We start from the raw sequence: 27,543 nt of genomic DNA, 5'->3' as shown, positions 1-27,543 counted from the left end.
TTGCATAATGCGCCATAACAGGACTGCTGAGAAGGAGGCTCAACACAGTCGGAACTGCAGACAGCTCGGGGGCACTGCTTTTGGCAGGGAAACGACCCGCCACTCGGCAGGGCTGAAGCCCCTGTTACGTGCTGCGGCGAGCACGCGGACGACGCCGAAGCTGTTACGGGGGCTTCAGCACTGCCACACGGAGGGGCTGCTGTGTAGCTGCGTGTGCGTAATAGGGTAAGACGGGCCCTTTCATTTCTTCACCACCAGTTTACCGCTTTCAAGATATGTAATACTTGCTCTCAAACGCCAAAGAAACTGGTATAGGCATGCGTACTGAAATACAGAGATATGTAAACAGGCAGAATACGGCGCTGCGGTGAGAAACGCCTGTATAAGAGAACAAGTGTCTGGCGCAGTTGTTAGATCGGCTACTGCTGCTACAATGGAAGGTTATCAAGATTTAACCCCGCCGGCCACACCATGGGCCTGTGAGGCCCAGATGCTCACTCAGGCCTGTCTAATGCTGCTCCAACACAGCTGGGGGGGGGGGGGGGGGGCGCAACTCTCATGTATGCCTCCTTTACTTTGTTATTTTTGAGTCAGTGTACAGTCCACAACACTTTCGTACCTGTCGGCCCATTCAGGTTAACAACTAGGCCTCCGAGACCTCTGGTGTGGCTTACATGTAAATTTCCCCTAGGCCGGGGAGGCCTATGGTGTGGTTGAATGTATGTCAGTATCTAGGTCTCAGAGACCTTGATGTGCTTGTCAGTTCTCCATATTTTATCTTACAGTACCCCTCTTTTGACTTGTTTTTTTTCCCGTCGTCTATAATAATACACGTATTCTTTCAATAGATAGAATCTTTAGTTTTTCCATTCTGTCGGTTGATTAATTATACCGTCTTCTAATGCAGGTGTTCCTACTATTGCCAGAATGGATTCTAAGAGGGAAAAGTGATTCTACACTGATGATTAAATGTTAGCAGAACTGACAAAACCTTTGTTAGAGGATGACTGTGCCGCTGAGGTTGAATCACTACTAGGGGACGGAGATTGTGATCCTGAAGTAGAAGAACGCTCCAATCCGGAATCAAAGCACTCTTCAGATGACGATCCTGAATTCATCCCTTCAGATATGAAGAAGCAGTTAGAGAGACTGTGCGACGACATGTCGTACCCGAAACTTCCAAAAAGGGCACTTCATCGTCTTCCAAACCTTTACAACCTCGTAGAAAGAAGAAGACAGAATTTAACCTTCAGGTAAAGGGTAAACGACGTGTAGCAGATGAAGTGGGGAGGACGGTAATGGAAGAGGAAGCTGAGAGCCACATCGACGTATCGGAGGTTAAAGGGAAGAATGGCCTCACACTTGGGAAAACGAGACCCATGATAACGACCGCGAAGAAGACACTAAAAAATGTGGTACATTTGAGAGTTAAGAACTTTGGCCCCGCTTCTGATGCTAAGACGCCTGTTGAATGCTTCAGAGCATTTTTCATACATTCCCTAATGCATCTTGAAGTGAAATACACTAATGAAAAGGACAAGAAAAAAATTTTTTTCACCAGAGAAGAAATGCAAGCCTCCCTTCAAACCAGTTGTTGTAGAAGCGCTGGAAGCTTTTATTGGTCTTCTTCTTTTGTCTGGAGCCACGAAAAACAATCATGTCCCCATCAAACAGTTGTATGACCGCACTATAAGTGCAGATAGATTCCAAGCTACACTGTCTCGCAACTGCTTTGTTTTTATTAGTACAACTGAAAATTTGACGTTTCCCAGACGCGAGAAGAAAGACGAAAGATAGACAAATTCGCTTTAGTCTCTGAAATTTGGAATATTCTAATTGAAAAATGTAAGACAAATTATCAACCAAGTTCGTACCTTACTATAGACGAATAGTTAGTGAGTTTTAGGGGTAAATGCCCATTCAAAATGTACATACCTAGCAAGCCCAATAAATACGGGATTAAGACCGTAATGCTTTGCGATCAAGCAACTCGATATCTAATAAGTGCTATTCCATACTTGGGTAAGGGTTCCACACCAACCGGTGTTCCTGCTGCTGTTTATTTTACCAAACTTCTTACCAAACCAGTTCACGGTACTAATCGTAATATCACCGTGGATAGCTGGTTTACTGGTATTCCTCTTGCCATTGATTTGCTGAAAACTTGCCAACTGACATATGTCGGGACCATAAAGAAAAATAAACGATAACTCCCCCTTGAATTTATCGATACGAATTACAAGGACCGCAAAGTTGGAATATCGTTTTTATATTCCGAGAAGACGTGACGGCTATTTCATATAAACCCAAGAAAAATAAAATAGTTACTTAATTTTTCAAAAACCGAGGTAAAGAGAGAAACAACGATCAAACAAAACCATTGTCGCGATCTGATTTTATGTTGGTTTCTGAACAGCTTACAGCACCCTGGATGAAGGCTAGGCGTCACACAAATTCCCCATGACGTACGGGACAATATTTATAGATGTGTGAACATGACTGCACCTGCAGAGGCAGCTCGCGGAGAAACTGAGCAGGGAGCTATTCCCAAAAGAACTTGCTGTAGGTTTTGGGACTCCAAAAGAAAGGAAATCACAAATGCAGTGTGATTTATGTAAGATGCCAGTGTGTGGTGAGCACCACAAAAAAATTTGCCCAAATTGTACCGGTAAAAAATGAGAAACTTCCGCTGAATTTTGTGAAACTTCTTTTAGTTCTAAAAACATTATTAATTGTACCTGATTTTCTAATATGATGGATTTTTTTAGTTATACGAAGTTTAGACGACTATTGTTTAATTTTTAAAGAGTTTGATTGTTTTTAGTTTTCTTGTTTTTTGAGGAAATATATAAAGAGGGATCCAAAAAAATGTATCCACTGTTTAAAAAAGTCCATAACTTGTTAACTAATTGACGGAGTTGCCTCATTTTTGGTGAAAGTGTAGCTTCAAGTCCATCTTAAAGATATCACTGTAGGTGTTCGAAATGGTCACCATTAACATCCACACACAAACGATGCCGTCGAACTGCAGCACGAACCACTGACTGCAGCGTGTTCAGTTGGATATTTACACATGAATGTACGATGGATTCTCGAAGTTCATCCAATGTGCGTGGCTTTTGTCGATAAACGGCGTCCTTTAGTGTTCCCCACAGGTAAAAGTCCAGAGGAGTTAGGTTTGGGGAACGTGGTGGATACTCCACAGCACCTCTACGGCCTATCCATCTTCCTGGTAGATTTTCGTCGCGATACGCCCTAACACGATTTTGGTAGTGGGCTGGGGCACCATCTTGTTGAAAGTAAACTCTTCCGTCTCCATACAAGTCTCGGATGGCAGGTAAAATGGATGTCTGAAGCTTCTGAAGGTACACCTCACCAGTAACTGCCGTCAAAAAGGAATGGCCCAATCAAGCCCCGGTAAGACAACCCACACCACACATTTACTCCTGGCAAATTCAGGGCTTTGTCTACATGGACGTTCGGATTTTTGGCGGCCCGGTAGATGCAATTGTGGCGATTTACTGTACCACTGAGTTTGAACTGTGCCTCAGCAGACCACACACACAATCATCTCTGCGAACTCTTCATCGTTGCGCACCATGTTAGTAAACCACTTGCAGTACTCCATTCTACGATCTGGGTCGTCCTCGTTCATTGCGTGTAGCAATCGTGGGATGTAGCACTTCCACTTTACTGTCTTCAAAATTCGCCCAACACTTGAGCGACTCACTCCAGTTTCACGGGCACATTATCTCACAGACTTCTGTGGTGAGCGAGTGAATTGTTGTAACACACGACTACTGTTACAGGTCGTCCAGATCGTGTTCTCTGCATTCTGTTGCATGCACCTTAATTGGTCCAGAAGCCAAACAATGGATAAAGTCTTTCAAATATGCGTTAGTAGATGGCGCATGGTCTTTGTGCCAAGCTATGTTTCCTAGTGAACTTCCAAAGTTTGAAAGATATAAGAAGTAGTTATTGTTGACTACAGTTCTAGTGGTTGAAAACCTGATGCTGTATTTCTGAACTCGTATTCTCACAGGCAAAACGTAGTGTCTCAGTGTCAGTGAAACTTGGAATAAAAATTTCCTTGCTGTTGTTTTATCAAAAACTGACAGTTGTGAGACAGTAGGTGCGCAAAAATTCAAGTTGATTCTTGCAAACAAGAAAACAGCCACCAGACACGGTTAATGATGCTGTTTACTTAAAGCAAATAGCGCCGTTACCGGTTTCAAACCGACAGGTTCGTCTTCAGGCTGCTGTTGTTAATATTATTTGTTGGAAAAAACGGCCAATAACTAATCTAAAGAATAACAAAATAATATAAATGTGAACAGCCGTCTGAAGATGGAAGATAAACCCGTCGTTTCGAAGCCACTACCGGCGCTATTTGTGTAAATAAATAGCACTACTAACAGTACTTGGTTGCTGTTTTCTTCCTTGCAAGAATCATCTTGTAAGAGCCTTCTTATTGGTACTTAGAACCACTCCGTTTCCTGGTACGGCGCTTAGGGCGTTCTTAATAAAGTACACTCGAAGAGAACAGAAACGACGTAACGCGAAGAAATTATCCGCATAGGACGTGAATCGGTAGAAGTGTACATGTACCGACAAACAAATGACTACAGTTTCAGAAAAATAAATTGATTTATTCAAGAGAAAGAGCTTCACAAATTGAGCAAGACAATAACGCATTGGTCCAGCTCTTGCTCTTATGCAAACAGTTCTTAGGCTTGGTACTGACCGGTAGAGTTGTTGGCTGTCTTCCCGTGCGATTCTGTCCAATTGGTGCGTCAGATCGTCAGAATTTCGAGATTATTAGAGACCCCTGCCCATAATGCGCCAGCCAGTCTCAACTACGGAGGGATGCAGCGACCTTGCTGGCCAAGGTAGGGTTCGGTACGCGCGAAGACAAGCGTTAGAAACTGTTGCTGAGTGCTGTCGGGCATTATCTTGGTGAAATGTAAGCCCAGGATGGCTTGCCATGAAGGGCAACGAAATGCGGCGTAGAATATCGTCGACACACCACGGTGCCGTAAAGGTCCCGCTGGTCATCGGGGCTCAGCTCGAAGTGGAACTCATCACTGAAGACAATTCTGCCCCAGTGAATGAGATTCCAGGCCGAAGACGTGTCTGTAGACACCGCAGAGAGTGATAGGATACCAACCTGACTGTCGATAGCAATATTGCCCAACAGCCACGAGTGATGTTCTGATATACCACTTCTTTGCATAGCAGGACCCCTTTGGTTGTCATACATTGCACCCTTATAGCATAGCGGTACGTCGGTGACAATCTGCGGCCCGTTTTGTTGCCCTTCGTGGCAAGCCATCCTGGGCTTACATTTCAGGAAGATGGCGTCCTCCCGCACACGTCGGGAGTTTCTATTGCTTGTCAAACCCCACCTTGACCACCAACGTCGTCGTATTTCTCCAGAACTGAGAACGTTTGGAGCATTATGGGCAGGGCTCTCCAAGCAGACCGGAATTTTTACGATCTAACTCGCCAACTGGGCTGAGTTTGGCACGATATGCTTAGGAAGACATCTACCAATCTGTCAATCATTGCCAAGCCGAATAACTGCTTGCATAAGGGCCTTTGGTGCACCAACGTGTTATGCACTTGCTCAATTTCTCAAGCTCTTTCTTTTGAATAAATCATCTAGTTTTTCTGAAATTATAATCATTTACAATGAAATGAAAACCCTTAGCTGCTTACAGGCGTTGACATACGTCAACGGGGACAGATGAAAATGTGTGCCCCGACTGGGACTCGAACCCGGGATCTCCTGCTTATATGGCAGACGCTCTATCCACCTGAGCCACTGAGGACACAGAGGAGAGTGCGACTGCAGGGATCTTATCTCTGAGACGCCTCCCGCGAAACGCACATTCTCAACGTATTTTCCCTCACTACATTCGTAGTGCCCCCGCCCACTATACTCATTACTCGCGGCGCGTTGCCGATTCTCTTAAAGAGTTCGGGCACTGTTTGTGCATCCGCACAGAAGAAGGAGATAGTCAAGTGGCCGGTGAGCCTTAACTATATATGTATATACTACGATTCTATATATATATATGTGTGTGTGTGTGTGTGTGTGTGTTTGTCTGCACATGTGCATCGAATACACCGATTTCCGTCCCCTTCGGATAATTTCCTAGTGGTACGTCATATTTTATTTTCTTAGGGTGTATTTATTTTCTAATATGTCTACTACTCCGTCCGAACAGGCCTTGGAAGTCCCAACGCTACCGACTGGCCGCCGTGTCATCCTCAGCTCACCGGCGTCACTGGATGCGGATTGGAGGGGCATATGGTCAGCACACCGCTCTCCCGGCCTTACGTCAATTTACGAAACCGGAGCTGCTAATTCTCAATCAGGTAGCTCCTCAGTTTGCCTCACAAGGACTGAGTACACCCCGCTTACTAACAGCCCTCGACAGACAGGATGGTCACCTAACCAAGTGCTAGCCCAGCCCGACAGCGCTTAACTTAAGTGATCTGAAGGGAACCGGCGTTACCACTGTGCACTGCGGCAAGGCTGATGGCTTCTAAGGTTTTTTTTTTTTTTTTCGCGGAGATGCAGTGAGCAGTGTTGTGGATTGGCAGGAGGGCCAACCCACTAATGTAAGAATAGAGGAAGCCGAAAGGCACGCGTTTAAGCTCACGCAGGCTGGCGTGAGGTCTGGAACAGGACAAGGAATTTAGACTTCAGAAAAAAGGAGATAACTGGTGGAATACTTAACTTTAATCCATTAATGTTGAACGTAGCTCTTGTCTGTACATTATTTACAATATCAATAGCAACTGATAATGGCGCCTTGCTAGGTCGTAGCAAATGACGTAGTTGAAGGCTATGCTAACTATCGTCTCGGCAAATGAGAGCTTATTTTGTCAGTGAACCATCGCTAGCAAAGTCGGTTGTACAACTGGGGCGAGTGCTAGGAAGTCTCTCTAGACCTGTCGTGTGGCGGCGCTCGGTCTGCAATCACTGATAGTGGCGACACGCGGGTCCGACGTATACTAACGGACCGCGGCCGATTTAAAGGCTACCACCTAGCAAGAGTGGTGTCTGGCGGTGACACCACATTCCTCCCTCGCAAATCGGCGTACGGTTATGTTATAAGGTTTCCGCCCACCGTGGGGAGGACCCCATGTTGACGTACGCGACGAGGTGGGGAGCCTAACAACAGGCGAGGCTGTGCCACCCGCACCCTGCCATTCGGTCCGAGGGGAGCTAGGAAACGCCTGAAAACCTGCTCCAGGGTGCACGCCAACATGCGGTGTATGCGCCCGCAGAGAGACAGGAGGGGCCGAAGGGTCGACCTCCATCGGGCCAGGGCACCCGACGGGCGAAGACGACATATGGTCCGGAGCGGGCAAGAGGTCCATGTCGGAGGACAACTGGTCACGGGAAGCCATCGGCGGCGCGTGACCCAGGGAGGCGTCCGGTGGCTGCAGCGAAGCGTCCACTGCGGGCGTCGCCGGCGGGAGAACAGGCGGCGGCGGCGGCGCGTCGCCATGGGGCAAAATGGAAGGCAGCGTCGGTAACACCTGGGGCTGAGGCGAGCCAGTAGATGGGTCCCCCAGGGTGCTGACCGGACGGCACCGTCGCTGAAAGCAGACGGGGAGCGGCAGATCCCATGCGACGACAGAGGCGCAGCTGGTTGAGATGCCGGCGCACCTCACCAGACGCCCCCAAAACCAGATACATAGCGCGGCCGAGGCAGCGAAGAATGCGCCCTTCGAGCCAGCGCCGTCAACCTCGATAGTGACGATAGTAGACAACGTCGCCTGGAGCAAAAGCAGGTGTCTGCCACTGCACAGGAACCTGATGCGGCGGATGTAGCAAAGATATCAAGGTTCGATGAGGACGACCGTGGAGCAACTCAGCCGGCGAGCGACCATCTCGGGGCTGAGAGCGATACGAGGACAAAAAGAGCAATAACGCGTCCTCCCGAGAATGCGACTCTTTCAACTTCAACATCTGTGACTTGAAAGTCCGGACCAATCGTTCCGCGGCACCGTTTGACTGTGGCGAAAACGGCGCGGATGTCAGATGTTGAATACCATTGGCCTGGCAGAAGGACTGAAACTCTGCGTACATGAATTGTGGGCCATTGTCGGAAACAATAGTCTGTGGCAGACCTTCAATGCAAACTATAGCAGATAACGCCTGGATGGTGGCAGATGACGTCGTGGAAGACATCCGGATAACAAAAGGAAAATTACTGAATGAATCGACCAGAACCAACCATCGAGCATTCAAGAATGGACCAGCAAAATCGATGTGTAAGCGTTGCCAAGGGGAAGTGGCTTTTGGCCATGCAAAGAATTTCCGCGGTGGTGCGGATTGTTGTTCGGCACACGCCATGCAAGAAGAGCACATATTCGTAATCGCAGCATCGATTCCGAACCAAGTACAGTGTTGACAAGCAAGTTGTTTCGTTCGCACTATACCCCAATGTCCTTGGTGGAGAAGCCGTAATACAGAGGACTGTAACGAACGTGGGACCACGACCCTGGACTGATCATTATCAGAACGCAACAGCAAAACACCACGTCGTACAAAAAGTCTCTCCTTGTGAGCAAAAAATCGGCGAACCAACGGATCCCTGATCCGTGACTTTGACAAGGGCCATTGCGTAGCAACAAAACACAGAACGGTAGCAAGGACAGGGTCAGCAGCTGTGGCTGTAGCTACACGACGAAAATCAATCGGAAACGATTCGACCACGTCATCGGTTTCCGCATCAATGAACATGCAAGCAAGTTCGGAGGAATCGAATGCTCTATCCTCAGCAACAGGCAAACGGGACAACGTATCGGCGTTTCCGTGCTTAGCAATGGACCGATACAAGATATTGTACCGGTACTGCGAGAGGAAAACAGACCAGCGAATGAATTTCTGCGCTGTACGTGGAGGTACAGGCTTGTTCGGATGAAAAAGCGATGTCAAAGGTTTGTGGTCTGTAATGATGGTAAAGTGACGACCATACAAGAAACAATGAAACTTAGTAACACCAAATACGAGAGCCAATGCTTCTTTCTCGATCTGTGAATAATTTCTTTGCGCAGACGAGAGCAATTTGGACGCAAAGGCAATAGGGCGATCGTGCGATCCATCTGTGTGCGCAAGCACAGCACCGATCCCGAAATCCGATGCATCCACCATCAACAAAAGGGGCTTCTGGGGATCGAATGGCGTAAGGCAAGTATTGGAAAGCAACGCCGATTTCAACTGGCGAAAGGCGCGTTCGCATTCCGCCGTCCAGACGAACGCAACACCTTTACGGCGTGAACGACGAAGCGGAGCTGAAATGGAAGAGGCGTGCGGCACATATTTGTTATAATAATTAATGTTTCCCAGCACACTCTGTTGCTGCTTCAAATTCTGCGGCGAAGGCAAGTCTTGTATGGCACGGAGGTGCTCGGGACTGGGATGTATGCCTTGGGCATTGATTACATGTCCCAGGTAGGGTAAGTCACTAGCAAAAAACACACATTTGTCCTTCCGCAAGCGAAGACCATTTTGTCGCAAGACCTGAAATAATGTTCTGAGATTGGCTAAATGTTCTTCTTCCGTCTTTCCGGAGATCACAATATCGTCCAGATAGTTTGCTTCAGTAGGGACTGACGCACAAACAGTTTGCAGATATTGCTGAAACAATGCAGGAGCGGATGCACACCCGAATGGCAGTCGTTTGAACCGATACAAACCAAGACGCGTGTTAACCACCAAAATGCGCTGGGATTCTTCGTCCACTGGTATTTGCAAGTACGCATCTGCTAGGTCCAACTTCGAAAAATATTTACCCGGGCACAGTTTGTCAAAAAGATCTTCCGGGCAGGGTAAAGGAAAAGTTGCAATCACTAGTTGTGGATTCACTGTTGCCTTGAAGGCCACACAAAGTCTCAATTTTCCAGAAGGTTTTGGCAAAATTACTAAGGGTGATGCCCAGAGAGAAGCCTGCACACGTTCAATCACACCTTGTGATTCCAAATCGTGTAATGTTTTGCGACCTCATCACGCAATGTGTGGGGAACATTGCACGCTCTGAAAAATTTCGGTTGCGCGCTTATTTTCAGTTCCAAATGTGCTTTATAGTTCTTAGCGCAACCAAGGCCCAGTGCAAAAATGTCTGCAAATTCTTCACATAGACGAGAAACACTGTCTAAAGGCACAGTCTGGTTCACTGATAGGACCTGATTTACTATAGACAAGTGAAACAACTGAAATAAATCGAAACCAAACAAGTTCACTGCAGAAGAAGAACGAAGGACGTACAATGACACAAGTTTTGTTTGTCCTTTGTATGTTGCAAGAAGGCAGCACTGTCCTAACATAGGGATATTCTGACCGGAATAGCTACTGAGCTTAACAATTGCGGCACGCAACGGAGGCGTGCCCAGCTGTTTGTACGTGTCTTGATTGATCAGTGAAACTGAAGCTCCGGTATCGAGCTGGAATGGTATCACTTTGCCGTTAATGTCCAAGTCCACAAAAAGTTTATTGTCCTGCTGACGACAAGAACGACTGTCTCGTGCAACGTGAACTGACACTGGTACAAAATCACTTGCGACTTGACGGGATTTCCGTCGATGTCGACACACACTATTGGTGGGACGAACACAGTCACTGTTAGAGAGAGTGGCACTGGGCGGAGTGGAATGAACTGCATGAATTTCCATGGGCGAAGTTTCACGAGCCTGAGTATCCTTGGTTCGATTCCGATTCCGGCGCGAAGCAAAGGGCCTGGAATGGTTGTGAGTGTCCGATCTGAGCGTTTTCTGGCAAACACTCTGAAGACGTCCTTTTTTATTACAGAAGAAGCAAATAGCTTGGCGTGACAGGCAATTCTCACGCGAATGTCTAGTAGCACTCCGCGGGCATGATTTTAGCACTGCATTTGCTTGCCTGCACAGCACACGTGGCTGAGAACTTGGCGGTAGCTGCGCGGCCGGGCGCGAGGGCTGTTTACCGCTCCGTGCAGCGCGCCCGGCGGGCCGGTTAACCTGACACACGGGTGGCGAAGTTTCAAATGATTCCTGAGCAAAGTCAAGCGTGTCCTGCCGATCCAATATGTCCATCACTTGTTGAAGGAAGGGATTGACTAGTTTGAAAATCTGCTCCCTTATACGAACATCAGAAACGTTCTGTGCAATTGCATCACATACCATAGTATCTGAATAAGGGAGTCCACATTGACACTCAAAAGCACAATCCCTAGTAAGGCCTTGCAAGGTTGTAACCCACTCCTGATTAGTTTGACCGGCCGTACGTTTTGTACAAAAGAAGGCATACCTTTTCGCAACTACATTGACTGATTCTTTGAAATATGCATCTAATGCAGGCAAAATTTCGTCGTAGGACAGAGTTGCTATTTCGCGTCGGGGAAATAATTTCACTATCACACGGTACGTTTGGACGCCTACGGAGGAAAGGAGAAAAGGCTGCCGCTCATTACCTTGAATTCTGTAGGCGGCGAGATGGAGTCCAAATTGGCGTGACCACTCCGTCCAGCTTTCCAGTGCAGCATCAAAAGGACAAAAAGTTGGTGCAACAGCGTGTTGTGGCTGCGGTAGCGGTGGAGCGGCGGCTGCCGCATCGTTTTGCATTGCACGTTGACCCTGGGCTAGGTGTCCAAGAGCATCCAGTAAGGCCTGCGTCTGCTGATTGTGTAAGCAATAAAATTTGGACAGTACATCTGGAGATTGTGGCGAAGCCATTACACAACTAAATCAGGGCAATATAGTTAAAAACGCAGAAAACCTCGTCGCCAAAATGTTGTGGATTGGCAGGAGGGCCAACCCTCTAATGTAAGAATAGAGGAAGCCGAAAGGCACGCGTTTAAGCTCATGCAGGTTGGCGTGAGGTCTGGAACAGGACAAGGAATTTAGACTTAAAAAAAAAAAAAAAAAGGATGTAGCTGGTGTAATACTTAACTTTAATCCATTAATGTTGAACGTAGCTCTTGTCTGTACATTATTTACAATATCAATAGCAACTGATAATGGCGCCTTGCTAGGTCGTAGCAAATGACGTAGCTGAAGGCTATGCTAACTATCGTCTCGGCAAATAAGAGCTTATTTTGTCAGTGAACCATCGCTAGCAAAGTCGGTTGTACAACTGGGGCGAGTGCTAGGAAGCTCTCTAGACCTGCTGTGTGGCGGCGCTCGGTCTGCAATCACTGATAGTGGCGACATGCGGGTCCGACGTATACTAACGAAAAAATGGCTCTGAGCACTATGCGACTTAACTTCTGCGGTCATGAGTCGCCTAGAACTTAGAACTAATTAAACCTAACTAACCTAAGGACATCACACACATCCATGCCCAAGGCAGGATTCGAACCTGCGACCGTAGCGGCCGCGCGGTTCCAGACTGTAGCGCCTTTAACCGCTTGGCCACTACGGCCGGCGTATACTAACGGAGCGCGGCCGATTTAAAGGCTACCACCTAGCAAGTGTGGTGTCTGGCGGTGACACCACAAGCAGTATAAATCTATGCTATTAGAATACATTCTTAATTTTTGGATCTAAATCAGTTATGTACTGAAACATCCCCTTAGAAAAATTTATCAATTACTGTGCTGATAAACCTCTTACGTTATTTGCTTTTCAAACAGCTGAGCAGAACTGAACGTACTCAGACATTTCTCTCTTTACTTATTCTGATCGTCACTAAAATGACACACAATATTTTCAGCGCAACGCAATGTGACTTTCAATAATCCCTACAAAAGAATGGCCCTGGCTAACAATAACCTATACCTTTCATGAATCACTTACCTCACAAAAATCTTCGTTACTCGAATTACTGCAATACAGCGAGCGCGAATACTGCCAGCTAAATAAAAGATTCTAACTACTGAACGCACTAAATACTGATAGGCATAGTTAGAAAATGAAAGATTTTGATAGAGAACAAACAATGTATTTAACTTAATAATATTCAAGTATTACAAATTTACTCTTTCTGATGGACACACGTCCAGATCATCCACTCTCAAAATTCTTTCATCTCTCTCCCCACATCCACCACTGCTGGCGGCTCACCTCCAACTGCGCAACGCTACGCGCTATTCAGATCCAACTGCCCAGCAGTACAATGGCGAATATTGCAACAATGCAAACCAGCCACAGACTTCACACAACACAGTCAGTGATTTTCATATAGAGCACTACGTGGCGTTACCAACATAAAAACCTAAACAGCCTACTTACAGTACAAACGGGGATACATCCTTTTTTTTCAGTCTCCTGACAAATGTCAGATTTGGCACTTAGAACGTTTTCCTTTCCCACACTTCAGCAGACGAAGTTCCCCATTTTCCACAGTCGTTGGGCGAAAACGTGTCTCGGTGCTGGCGACACGCCGCCGCATGGACTGCTTAATGGGACGGCGAGTCCTTTGTCGGCGGCGGGGCGCAGCGCAGGCGGTCCCCTGTGGCACGGTGTGATACACAGCGCTTGCAGGCATTTATATCCCGGCCCCGCGGCTCGGAGCCGCTGCATCCGTGCCAGCCACCATGCGGCCGACTTGTGACCTGCCGCGAGAGAGAGAGAGAGACAGAGAGAGAGAGAGAGAGAGAGAGCAGAGGTGCTGGGGCAAGACAGATTGCATTCATTAGCATGCTGTGGCGGACAGTAATTAAACTGATCACGTGACGACGCGAGCGAGACCGGCTGCGCGGAAGGGGTAGCGGCTGCGTCGTGGAGAGGGGAGTGGTGGGGGGGGCGGGGTGGGGGACGGAGGGGAGGGCGCACCAAGTCGCACCTCAGCGCCGCCGCCGCCCCTCCCCCTCCCGCCTGCTGCGACAGAATTCTAATTACGCTGCGGCTGCGGTTCGCGACGACTCTGTCGCAGGAGCGGGCGCTAATTACCCGACGCCGACGCTTCCCTTCCACCCCTATCCCGGCGCCGACGCTTCCCTCCACCCCCGCCCCCCCCACCACCCCCGAGAACGGGAATACTTGAGATCGCAGCATTCCTGGCCCCTCAACCCCTGCGACGCGACGGCGCCATCTGGCTGCCGTACTTGTTGTCTCCGGAACTGGGTGTCAGCTGCCTGGCGCCTGCTAGGGAATAGGGAGGCGGAGCAGGCGAGGCAACCGCGGAGTGTGGTTGACGCACTTGAGCGAGCCGCGTTCGCGACGGCAGGATCTGTTAATCCATCCTATAACGTAACGCGATTGGCCGCTGCCTCACGGACTGGAGGTTGCAGGTTCGTCTTGGGCACGGATGGTTCAAATCTCTGCCCGGTTAATCCAGATTCAGATTTTCCATTGTCTCCATAAAGCGATCGAGGCAAATGCCGTTGTAGGACGTCCATTAATTACCTGAGGGCCTTTCTGCAAAATTCAGACCCCAGGTCCTCACTTGACGAGATTTGGTGAGGCGTTGTGAGACCCTCGTCCCCCTCCCACTCACGTGAAGTTTAGCCTGTAGTCGGGTACTAATATGTAAAAAATGATTTATTTTACTTGTTTAAACATTGATTAAAACACTTCAATAAAATCACTTTTTATGTAGAAAGTGTGTCAAACAGTGTTTGTAACACTTGATTAAAAACACTTTATTTTAAATATGCCAACACTGAGTAGTATTCAGAATTTCAGACAGACAGAGACAGATGTACCAAAAGGCTCCATGTGAAAACAGTATTCCTAAAAATTGTCATTTTCATTGGTATATTAAATACCGGGTGATCAAAGAGTCAGTATAAATTTGAAAACTGAATAAATCACGGAATAATGTAGATAGAGAGGTACAAATTGAAACACATGCTTGGAATGACATGGGGTTTTATTAGAACCAAAAAAATACAGAAGTTCAAGAAATGTCCGACAGATGGCGCTTCATCTGCTCAGAATAGCAATAATTAGCAGAACAAAGTAAGACAAATCAAAGATGATGTTCTTTACAGGAAATGCTCAATATGTCCACCATCATTCCTCAACAATAGCTGTAGTCGAGGAAAATGTTGTGATCAGCACTGTAAAGCATGTCCGCAGTTATGGTGAGGCATTGGCGTCGGATGTTGTCTTTCAGCATCCCTAGAGATGTCGGTCGATCACGATACACTTGCGACTTCAGGTAACCCCAAAACCACTAATCGCACAGACTGAGGTCTGGGGACCTGGGAGGCCAAGCATGACGAAAGTGGCGGCTGAGCAGACGATCGCCGGCCGAAGTGGCCGCGCGGTTCTGGCGCTGCAGTCTGGAACCGCGAGACCGCTACGGTCGTAGGTTCGAATCCTGCCTCGGGCATGGATGTGTGTGGTGTCCTTAGGTTGGTTAGGTTTAACTAGTTCTAAGTTCTAGGGGACTAATGACCTCAGCAGTTGAGTCCCATAGTGCTCAGAGCCACTGGAACCATTTTTTTGAGCAGACGATCATCACCAAACGACGCGCGCAAGAGATCTTTCACGCGTCTACCAATATGGGGTGGAGCGCCATCCTGCATAAACATCGTACGTTCCAGCAGGTGTTTATCAGCCAGGCTGGGGATGATGCGATTCTGTAACATATCGGCGTACCTCTCACCCGTCACGGTAGCAGTTACAAAACCAGAATCACGCATTTCCTCGAAGAAAAAAGGCCCGATAACGGTAGATGTGGTAAATCCAACCCATACCGTGACTTTCTCGTCGTGCAGTGCAGTTTCCACTACAGTTCTAGGATTTTCGGTAGCCCAAATTCTGCAGTTGTGGGCGATGACAGTCCCTCGGAGCGTGAAATGAGCTTCGTCGGTCCACAACACGTTACTCAACCAATCGTCATCTTCCGCCATCTTCTGAAACGCCCACACCGCAAATGCCCTCCGCTTCACTAAATCGCCAGGTAACAGTTCATGATGCCGACGGATTTTGTACGGATAGCATCGGAGGGTACGCCTCAGTGCCAACCAAACAAGTAGTGTATGGAATGCCGGTGCGACGTGCGACTGCACGAGCGCTGACTTTCCCGTGCACAGACGAACCCGCTACAGTCTCAATTTCTTCCTGAACTGTCTCAGCGGCATTACGCCTTGTGCTCGGTCGGCCACTACGGGGTCTATCGTCTAAACAACCCGCGGCTTCGAACTTCGAAATCATTCTCGCCACAGCTGCATTTGTCAACGGACCTTTAGCCGTTCGAGTCCCCTTCCTATGGCGATAGGATCGTAACGCTGAACTAGCACATTCCCCATGCTGATAATACAGCTTCACTAAAAGCGCCTTTTCAGGTAACGTCGCCGGTCGGTGTGGCCGTGCGGCTCTAAGCGCTTCAGTTTGGAACCGCGTGACCGCTACGGTGGCATGTTCGAATCCTGCCTCGGCATGAATGTGTGTGATGTCCTTAGGTTAGTTAGGTTTAAGTAGTTCTAAGTTCTAGGGAACTGATGACCTCAGATGTTAAGTCCCATAGTGCTCAGAGCCATTAGAACCATTTTGAGGTAACGTCAACATGCTGCAACTGCTAGCGCAACTCATTCTCTCTCTCAATACAGCTCCTTTTATACATGATTTTCATGCGCAGTCACTGACGTTTTGCTGTCCAGTGCCATCTGTCGGACATTTTGTGAACTTTGTTTTATTTTGGTTCTAATAAAACCCCATGTAATTCGAAGCATGTGTGTCAATTTTTACCTCTCTATCTACATTATTCCGTGGTTTATTAAGTTTTCAAATTTATACTGACTTTTTGCTCACCCGGTACATTAAATGTCATTGAACCTTTGCTTACTTTGCAGATGAAAAACATCGAATAATATGATTAAATAGCTTCTCAATCTCTTTGATTTATACGGCCACTAAGACATCACTAAGAAATTTCTTGTCGTTTAACTTCAGCTTAGTTACCTTCCACAAATCCACAAACGATCAATTTCTCGCTCGCACGTGTGTTTTCACTTGTCAGCGTGCTGCTTAAAATACGCACTGTGAAAGTTTTGATAATAATTCATGTTGAACACAACAGTATCGGTTTTCTATTTGTTGCAGAATATCACGACGTGATACACTGCCACGCGGCGATTTCGATAGTCGTGACAAAGAACTCCCAGAATGAAATCTGACACTTGTGCGGCTCTTGTGTTGAATCGGGGAATCCCAGACATGTTCACGAGTAAAGCACTCAGATCAGTGCAGATATTGTCTGAGCTCTAGCTTAATTACATATAACAAAATGTTATCCGATATAATAATGTATATTCCGTGAATTAAAAGGTTCATGTGAAATTTTTATTTTCGTCCCTCCCCCTTTAAATGAGATTAGGTGACATTTTGCAGGACCCCTCCCCCGTCATTTTCAGCTCATGTAATTAGTTGTCGTCCCCTTATGGTTTCTTGGAGAAGAGATGATCGATTTTCCTCCCCAATCTTCCGCAATACGAGCTTCTACTCCATTCCTAAAGACCTAATGACCTCACTATCAACGAAACATCAAATCGCAGTACTTCTCCCTTTCTTAGGCAGGCGTGTGGGTTGTAAATGTGCCGTTACTGTGCGTCTAACATCAGAATTAGTTGTGCCTGAGTTGTGGCAATGATCCATAAAGAGTGGTCATAAATACTCGGGAAAACGTATAACGGAGTTACAGATACAGAAATAATTGTTAAGAACAAAAATTCGATATGTTGAGTCGTTTCTGTGTCAATTAGCATTGAAGTTAGCAAATTAGGGCGCTGTGCCTGAAAATTCAAGCTGCCCGCCAGATGCAACTGATATCATCTGTTCCCATAGCGTAAGTGGTAGTGCATGAGACTCCACAGTCTCTGGCTCTGATTCCATCGTTACTAGTGCCTCATGTATAATTTTTGTATTGCTCTCTTGTTCGGTTTTAGGAAACTAAGCAAAGGACACGTTTGGCGACACTGCCTCTGGCTGTCCGTTCGAATTTGCACACGCAACAGCCTAACTGGATAACTTAAGTCCTAATTAGCTCGCAAACGGCGCAACATATCGTATTTTATTGTTCACAGTTATTTCCCAGAGCAGCCTACCCTGAAACACCCTTACAAACTTTCCAGACTGCTTCTGACCACCCCGTACACCTTTGATTACCTGAATACACTACGGATGTGTGTTCAAAAACCGAAATTTAGCCACCAGAATGACGGACGTAGCTGACAACCATGTTATAAGAAACTGTATAACAGATAGTACTGTCTGTCCGCAGCTCGTGGTCGTGCGGTAGCGTTCTCGCTTCCCACGCCCGGGTTCCCGGATTCGATTCCCGGCGGGTCAGGGATTTTCTCTGCCTCGTGATGACTGGGTGTTGTGTGCTGTCCTTAGGTTAGTTAGGTTTAAGTAGTTCTAAGTTCTAGGGGACTGATGACCATAGATGTTAAGTCCCATAGTGCTCAGAGCCATTTGAACCATTTGAGATAGTGCTGTCTGTCTTCGTAGCCATGTGGCTGGTACTGCTGACTCCGATCACATTTTCTACACTTTTATTTTGCCACTGACATAAAGATAAGATCTCGTTACATGATGGTGATGTCTGTGTATATTATAGCGCATGTTCTCTATGAGACTAGGTTCTATGTAGGTTTAGAAAAACACATTCGACATTAGCAGAAATTCGTACCAATCTCATTATTGCACACCCCACTCACTTGCCAACATGGAACAAATCTTCTCACTGTAAGGTAGAATGTATTTGATAGCACAATAAAAGGTATTTTATTTGCTTTGCCTGTCTTGTGGATTCAGGTGTAAAAGCAAATTAATTTTGTTCTAAGCAAAAATGGAAATGATCTTCGAAATGGATCACGAAGATGCAGATTCGAAGTTTCGCGAAAAGAAAAATAAGTATATAATTTCTCAGTTACTGTTGCCTTAAGTTGGTAATCTCGCTCCTTGTTTCATCGTAGTAGTTGCCGTCTAAGAGATCTGAACTATCTTTGCATTGTTGTTCCTTTTGTCTGTATGTGATGCAACGTTTCTGTGAATATAAGTGCTACGAACAATGTAACTGTTATTTATACGATGTTTACCATCACTACCACCAGCACATTCTAACCTAGAATGGTAAACCTGAGTTTTTCAAACGATCTAACAGTGTTCAGAAGGGTTCAATTAAATACAGTTATTGTATTTATTGCTGTCAGACGTAGTTTACCTTGTAGTTAAATTGAAGAAGATAGTTCGTGCGAAATAGTATGGGTAGAGGTTATACTTGACAATCGGACTCAACTATTAACTGGATCAGGCGGCTGCTGTGGCCGAGCGGTTCTAGGCGCTTCAGTCCGGAACCACGCTGCTGCTACGGTCGCAGGTTCGAATCCTACCTCGGGCGTGGATGTGTGTTTTGTCCTTACCTTAGTTAAGTTTAAGTAGTTCTAAGTCTAGGGGACTGATTACCTCAGATGTTAAGTTCCATAGTGCTTAGAGCCCTTTGAATCATATTAATTGTATCGTTTTACCGACCCCCGACTCAGAAGATATAGTTGCTGAACAGATGAAAGAAAACTTGAGTCTCATTTCAAATAGGTACCCAACTCTTACAATTATAGTCTTAGGTGACTTCAATCTACCCTCGATATGCTGGAAAAATTATACTTTTAAACGCGGGGCAGGCATTAAACGTCATCCGAAATTGTACTGAATGCTTTCTCAGAAAATTATTTTGAACAATTAGTTCACGAACCCACTCGAAGCGTAAATGGTTGCGAAAGCATACTTGACCTCTTAGCAACAAAAAATCCTGGACAAATAGTGAGTATCGTGACGAAACAGGGATTAGCGACCACAAGGCAGTTGCTGCTGGGCTGAATACCGTAAAACGTACAACCGTCAAAAAGAAATTCAAACTATATATATTTAAAAAAAGCTGATAAAAATGTTCTTAACGCCTTTTTAAGAGACAGTCTTCACTCCTTCCGATCTGATAATGTAAGCGTAGAAAAGTTGTGGAATAATTTCAAAGAGATAGTATCGACAGCAACCGAGAGATATATACCACATAAATTAATAAGTGATGGTACCGATCCCTCATGGTACACAAAACGGGCCAGATTACTGTTGCAGAAGCAACGAAAAAAGCATGCCAAATTTAAAAGAACGCAAAATCCCCAACGTTGCAAAGTTTTGCAGAAGTTCGAAATATAGAGCGTACTTCAATGCGAGATGCTTTTAATAATTTCCACGACGAAACTCTGTCTCGAAATATGGTAGAAAACCCGAAGAGATTCTGGGCATACATAAAGCACACCAGTGGCAAGACGCAATCAATACCTTCACTGCGCGATAACAAAGGTGAAGTCACTGACGACAGTGCCACTAAAGCAGAATTATTAAACACGGTTTTCCGAAACTCCTTCACCAAAGAAGACGAAGTAAATATTCCTGAATTCCAATCAAGAACAACTGCCAAGATAAGAAACATAGAAGTAGATATCCTCGGTGTAACAAAGCAGCTTAAACTACTTAATACAGCCAAGGCCTCCGGTCGGGATTGCATACCAGTCAGGTTCCTCTCAGAGTATCCAGATACAATGGCCCCATATTTAGCAATTATGCAGGGTGGTCCATTGATCGTGATCGGGCCAAATATCTCACGAAATAAGCGTCAAACGAAAAAAATACAAAGAACGAAACCTGTCTAACTTGAAGGAGGAAACCAGATGGCGCTAAGGTTGACCCGCTAGATGGCGCTCCCATAGGTCGAACGGATATCAACTGCGTTTTTTAAAATATGAACCCCCATTTTTTATTACAAATTCGTGTAGTACGTAAAGAAATATGAATGTTTTAGTTGGACCACTTTTTTCGCTTTGTAATAGATGGCGCTGTAATAGTCACAAACATATGGCTCACAATTTTAGACGAACACTTGGTAACAGGTAGGTTTTTTAAATTAAAATACAGTACGTAGGTACGTTTGAACATTTTATTTCGGTTGTTCCAATGTACCTTTGTGAACTTATCATTTCTGAGAACGCATGCTATTACAGCGTGATTACCTGTAAATACCACATTAATTCAATAAATGCTCAAAATAATGTCCGTCAACCTCAATGCATTTGGCAATGGGTGCAACTCAACAGCGAGTAGTTCGCCTTCCGTAATGTTCGCAAAAGCATTGACAATGCGCTGACACGTGTTCTCAGGCATTGTCGGTGCATCACGATAGCAAATATCCTTCAACTGACCCCACAGAAGGAAATCCGGGGACGTCAGATCAGGTGAAAGTGAGGGGCCATGGTATGGTGCTTCGACGACCAATACACCTGTCATGGAATATGCTGTTCAATGCCGCTTCAACCGCACACGAACTATGAGCCGGACATCCATCATGTTGGAAGTTCATTGCCATTCTGTCATGCAGTGAAACATCTTGTAGTAACATCGGTAGAACATTACGTAGGAAATCAGCATACATCGCATCATTTAGATTGCCATCGATAAAATGGGGGCCCATTATTCTTCCTCCCATAATGCCGCATCATACATTAACCCGCCAAGGTCGCTGATGTTCCACTTGGCGCAGCCATCGAAGATTTTCCGTTGCCCAATAGTGCATATTATGTCGGTTTACGTAACCGCTGTTGGTGAATGACGCTTCGTCGCTAAATGGAACGCGTGCAAAAAATCTGTCATCGTCCCGTAATTTCTCTTGTACTAAGTGGCAGAACTGTACAAAGTCGTCGCCATGCAATTCCTGGTGCATATAAATGTGGTACAGGAGCAATCGATGTTGATGTAGCATTCTCAACACCGACGTTTTTGATATCCCCGATTCTCGAGCAATTTGTCTGCTACTGGTGTGCGGATTAGCCACGACAGCAGCTAAAACACCTACTTGGGCATCATCATTTGTTGCAGGTCGTGGTTGACGTTCCACATGTGGCTGAACACTTCATGTTTCCTTAAATAACGTAATTATTCGGCGAACGGTCCGGACGCTTGGATGATGTCGTCCAGGATACCGAGCAGCATACATAGCACACGCCCGTTGGGCATTTTGATCACAATAGCCATATACAATATCGACCTTTTCCGCAATTCGTAAACGGTCCATTTTAACACGGTTAATGAATCACGAATCAAATACCGTCCGCACTGGCGGAATGTTACGTGATACCACGTACTTATACGTTTGTGACTATTACAGCGCCATCTACCACAAAGCGAAAAAAGTGGTCCAACTAAGACATTCATATTTCTTTACGTACTACACGATATGTAATAAAAAATGGAGGTTCCTATTTAAAAAAACGCAGTTGATATCCGTTTGACTTGTGGCAGTGCCATCTAGCGGACCAACCATAGCGCCATCTGGTTTCCCCCTTCAAGCTAGACGAGTTTCGTTCTTTGTAGTTTTTTCGTTTGATGCTTATTTCGTGAGATATTTGGCCCGGTCACTATCAATGGACCACCCTGTATACAACCGCTCGCTCACAGAAAGATCCGTACCCAAAGACTGGAAAATTGCTCAAGTCACACCAATACCCAAAAAGGGAAGGAGGAGTAGTCCGCTAAATTACAGGCCCATATCACTAACGTCGATTTGCAGTAGGATTTTGGAACATATACTGTATTCGAACATTATGAAGTACCTCGAAGAAAACGATTTATTGACACATAGCAAGAATTCAGAAAGTATCGTTCTTGCGAATCACAACTGGTTCTTTATACTCATGAAGTAATGAGTGCTATCGTCAGGGGATATCAAATTGATCCCATACTTTTATATTTTCAGAAGGCTTTGGACACCGTTCCTCACAAGCGTCTTCTAACCAAACTGCTTGCCTATGGAATAACGTCTCAGTTGTACGACTGGATTCATGATTTCCTGTCAGAAAGGCCACAGTTTGTAGTAATAGACGGAAATTTATCGATTAAAACAGAAGTAACATCCGGCATTCCCCAATGAAGTGTTATAGGCCCTCTATTGCTCCTGATCTATATTAACGACATAGGAGAAATCTGAGTAGCCGTCTTAGATTGTTTGCAGATGATGCTGTCATTTATCGTCTTGTAAAGTCATCAGATGCCCAAAACGAATTGCAAAATTATTTAGATAAGATATCTGTGTTGTGCGAGAAATGGCCATTGACCCTGAATAAAGAAAAGTGTGAAGTCATTCACAGGAGTACTAAAAGAAATCCGCTCAATTTAGATTACACGATAGGTCACACAAATCTGATGGCTGTAAATTCAACTAAATACTTAGAGATTACAATTACAAATAACCTAAACTGGAACGATCATATAGATAATGTTGTGGGTAGAGCAAACAAAAGACTGCGATTCATTGACAGAACACTTAGAAGGTGCAACAGGTCTACTGCCTACATCACGCTTGTCCGCCCTATTCTGGAGTACTGCTGTGCGATGTGGGATCCGCATCAGGTGGGACTGACGGATTACATCGAAAAAGTACGCAGAAGAGCAGCTCGTTTTGTATTATTGCGAAATAGGTTAGATAGTGCCACAGACATGATGCTTGAATTGGAGTGGCAGTCATTAAAACAGAGGTGTTTTTCGTTGCGACGGAACCTTGTCATGAAATTTTAATCACCAGTTTTCTCCTCCGATTGCGAAAACATTCTGTTGGCACCCAACAACATAGGGAGAAATGATCATCACGATAAAATAAGAGAAATCAGGGCTCGTACAGAAAAATTTAAGTGCTCGTTTTTCCCGCGCGCCGTTCTTAGGACCTCAATCATCACACCATCTACTGTTTGTGATCCTTCTCAATCAACCATTGCCTATAGCCCAGTGGATATATTACCGACCCTCTGACATTGCATCGAGACAGAATGCATTACAAATACTGGAGAAATATCTAGCAACGGCGGCGTGAGGGGCTTGCAAATACCAATTTCATACCACACTCCTTAACCAAATCACTTTCAAAATTCAGTAATTTTATTACGAGGGTGCACCGTCGGCGACGTGTAACTGCACTGCTGGTGTGATAATGTACACTCCAGCGATTACCGTATATATTCAGTCTCACAGTATTTGTCTGGAAAAACCATGTCATTCGTAGGTAATGCCATACGTGGATTTATAAGTCCAGTATACCTTTTAACATGGATACTTGTGTGCACGTGTAGAACCAAGACTGATTGTGATGGTAATATGGCTTTTTTTTAAACATACAGTGGTTTGTAAGACCATTACGCCTCTCTTTCTAGACATGGTGGTAGCCTTCACAAGAAAAACTTATGACAAATGTCCACCCATCGTTGATTTTAGGTCAGTATTATTTCGTATCTCCAGCAATCGGTTATTGACGAAGTATTATACTTAGTAGTTGAGGGCGTGTGATAGGTTCGCATTGAGCATCAGGCTTATAAAGTATGTGTTTGTGTTCCGAATTGCACAAAGGAAATGACTATGTCCAGTCGTAAGGAAGAGCGTGTCAAGTCATAAGAATGGTACCGATATTTCTATTCCAGAGCCACAGCCGTCAGCAGGGTGTATTTCCAATACTTTGTTCATTGTCGAATGTCATTCAACTGAGAAAGCAATCATAACATTTAGTCGTAAGTACAGGGATAAAATATATATATAAGGCCAGTTTCTTTCCTAGGACGATTCTGTCTATGCGTGCTTGGCATGCAGTGCCGGTGACCTGTGGCAGTAATGATTCAGGTTTCCCTTTAACTGTAGGAGCCTTCTGAATGCACAGGCCTGCTGGAGTGTAGCAATGTAGCTGACTTAACCGCGTTGTCCTGTAGACAGCTGAATAGCGAACTAATACTTAGTATGTGTTGGATAGGTTTCGTGAACTCATGGAAATTTGAGAAGATTCAATATGGAGTGTGTTTGCGCTGGACCGTTATTCCCTCCCATCTAAATTATCTGGTAGACTGCTTCTGCACATTTCGCGCCTTTATTTAGTTGAGGGAGAATCGATTGTGGTGTGTGCATCTAGCAGGTGAAAGACACGTTTGCTGGTTCTCTAGATATGAGAAAGACCTTATTTGACTTTGTAACTTATAGGGGTGGTTTGGAATCTGCTACATCACCGACATCGGTATTTGCGATTGGAAATATCAGTTTCCTCTATTTTTTTCGAGTTCTCACGTAAAGGCCTTCACAGATGAAATAAGTTTCTGGTTACTCAGTGGTTTACGGTACTCTACACCTCGCTAGTTTCGGGTCTGTTGAGAAATAATTTCCAGTCTATATCTTCGGAATTATGTTGCGCGAGCGATCGGTAGGATACTGCTGTGCGCTTGATATCGAGAAGTACCGCGAAAATGGTATAATATTACGGCAAACCATGCGAAAATACATGTGTTCTTGCAATCTCACAGCCTGGAGATGGGTGTAGAAAAGCAAGCAAGCAATCAGGTCCGGACCAGAAACAATAACGTGTCTGTGTCGAGGGGAAACGAGCCCGAATCTGTCGAAGAGTTCTGAGAGTGACTTCGGTCCGCTGAGGGTGCTCTGGCCACGCGTCGGGACTGGGTGACTTGTGACCATCGGCTGCGGAAAAATATCTAGTACTGCGAGGGGTATATACGTTGCTGTCTTCCCGGTATATGTACGAATGATGTAAAAGGGACGACTTTGCATGGCTCAGGATACGAACTGTATGTTTACTACATCGACATGGTACGCAGTGATGGATATACCTGTAGGTTTCACATTCTAATATTCAAGCACCTGTCCTCAGTGGGTGAGCAGTGTAATTGAGTAAGAGTCTTTCCATATTTGACGATATGTAGAGGCACTTTGCAGGGATTACTTGTCAGTGCAGTATGGCGATCTGTGTAAAATAGTTTTTTGCCGCTAAAAGTCTCGTCTGCAGAAATGCTTCCACATCAGCGGCATCAGTAATTCGGAGGGTAAATTCGATAAGAGCCAATCGTAATGCCCAATTCATTCAGAAGACGTCCTTTGTGTCGGGACGTAGGAATGTCTACAAACTGATTCGAACAAGATGGAGGCAAAGTATGTACAGAAAGTTCTGAGAAAGCAAGTGTTCAAAGACAAGTTGAAGCAGACCATCCATCACTGGCAGGAATGCCATCACTCATCCGCCACTGTGGCATTAGAACATCTCCAGACCTGTAGCTGCAGGATACGAAATATTCGCGCCATTTTTCTCTTCTGTAACGTAGTGCTTCGAATTCTGTTTGTGTAGTTGTTCTGATTTCCCCCGTCTACGCGTAGACAGTGCTCTCTTTGCAAACAACAGGAATGCTTTTATGATTAACGGTGTTTTCGCGAGTGTGCACAAACATGATGAAGGCTTTTAGCGGTGAGAACATTCAACGTTTCTGAGATGTATATTGACAGCAGGACGAACATTTCGCAGCGATGTGTCAGCCACGCTGGGTACACGTGCGCAGCTAGACGCAGTTCGCATGTCCTGTTAAGATCGCGAGGCATAATGCACCCTGTGCTATTCTGTGAGCAACGGTAAACACACGTGCCACTCAAAGGCGTCTCACATATGGGACCAGCGCGAGTGCACCTTGGAGTTCTGTGATGTCAGTATAACACTCGAAGAGCCGGCCGAAGTGGCCGTGCGGTTAAAGGCGCTGCAGTCTGGAACCGCAAGACCGCTACGGTCGCAGGTTCGAATCCTGCCTCGGGCATGGATGTTTGTGATGTCCTTAGGTTAGGTTTAACTAGTTCTAAGTTCTAGGGGACTAATAACCTCAGCAGTTGAGTCCCATAGTGCTCAGAGCCATAACACTCGAAGAACTCTAACTGTACACTTGAAAATAGACCCAACTTTCACCTGCTTGCTGTAGACAGCAGCGGCATGAGAGTGATGGCTTGCACTGGTTTGTGTCCAGTGGTGGCTCCCGGTGACACGCGCTCGCCCTTGGAGCATCTGATATGTTGACGATAGTTCTAAAGCATTTTTACTTGCAATGAGTGTCTGTTGACTACATTATTTCCGGCTGTTTAAGCGTTGTGAGCGTGTTGGTAGAGCGATATATATGCATTATTTCGATAATTTACGAGTAGTTTGCAGGTCTGTAGGCTGTGTGGTGTGACCCCAAGCATGTCAGAGCGTCAATTTTGCATCAGTGTAACAAATAAACTATGTGAAATCCGTTCCTAAATAAATTGCTCGAAAATAAATGAAGTACACTCCTACCTCTCTCCATCAGTCCAGCACAGGCCGAGTCATTTTCCCGCCATTTTTCCTCCCAGACCACCATCTAGGATGATGTCACGGGAGGGACGACAGCGCCCTCTCGTGGCAGTACTGCGTACTAGGTCAGTTGGACTCTGGACCCCATGACGACCACACTCTTCCCAGCCATTTCCCCTCCTCCCCAGACCGCCACCTTGGATAACGTCATGGAACAGACGACAGTGCCCTCTGGTGGCAGGACTGTATACTAGGTCAGTTGGACTCTGGACCCCATTGCGACTACACTTGGTGGTGGTACTGCCTTTAATTGTTTAAATAAATAGTGCATGCAAAATAAAGACTTATGTCCAGCACGGGCTGTGTTCTTTTCCCCTCCAGTTCCTAGGACGAGGTGGCTGTCAGATGACTTAAGTTAGAGGAGGTGGTGCCCTTTCTTTCCCATCATTTTCTTAGGTTAGTAGAGATAGCCCAAG

This window comes from Schistocerca nitens, chromosome 5, assembly GCF_023898315.1.
Source record: "Schistocerca nitens isolate TAMUIC-IGC-003100 chromosome 5, iqSchNite1.1, whole genome shotgun sequence".
Lineage (NCBI taxonomy): Eukaryota > Metazoa > Arthropoda > Insecta > Orthoptera > Acrididae > Schistocerca > Schistocerca nitens.
This window is presented reverse-complemented; position numbering follows the sequence as displayed.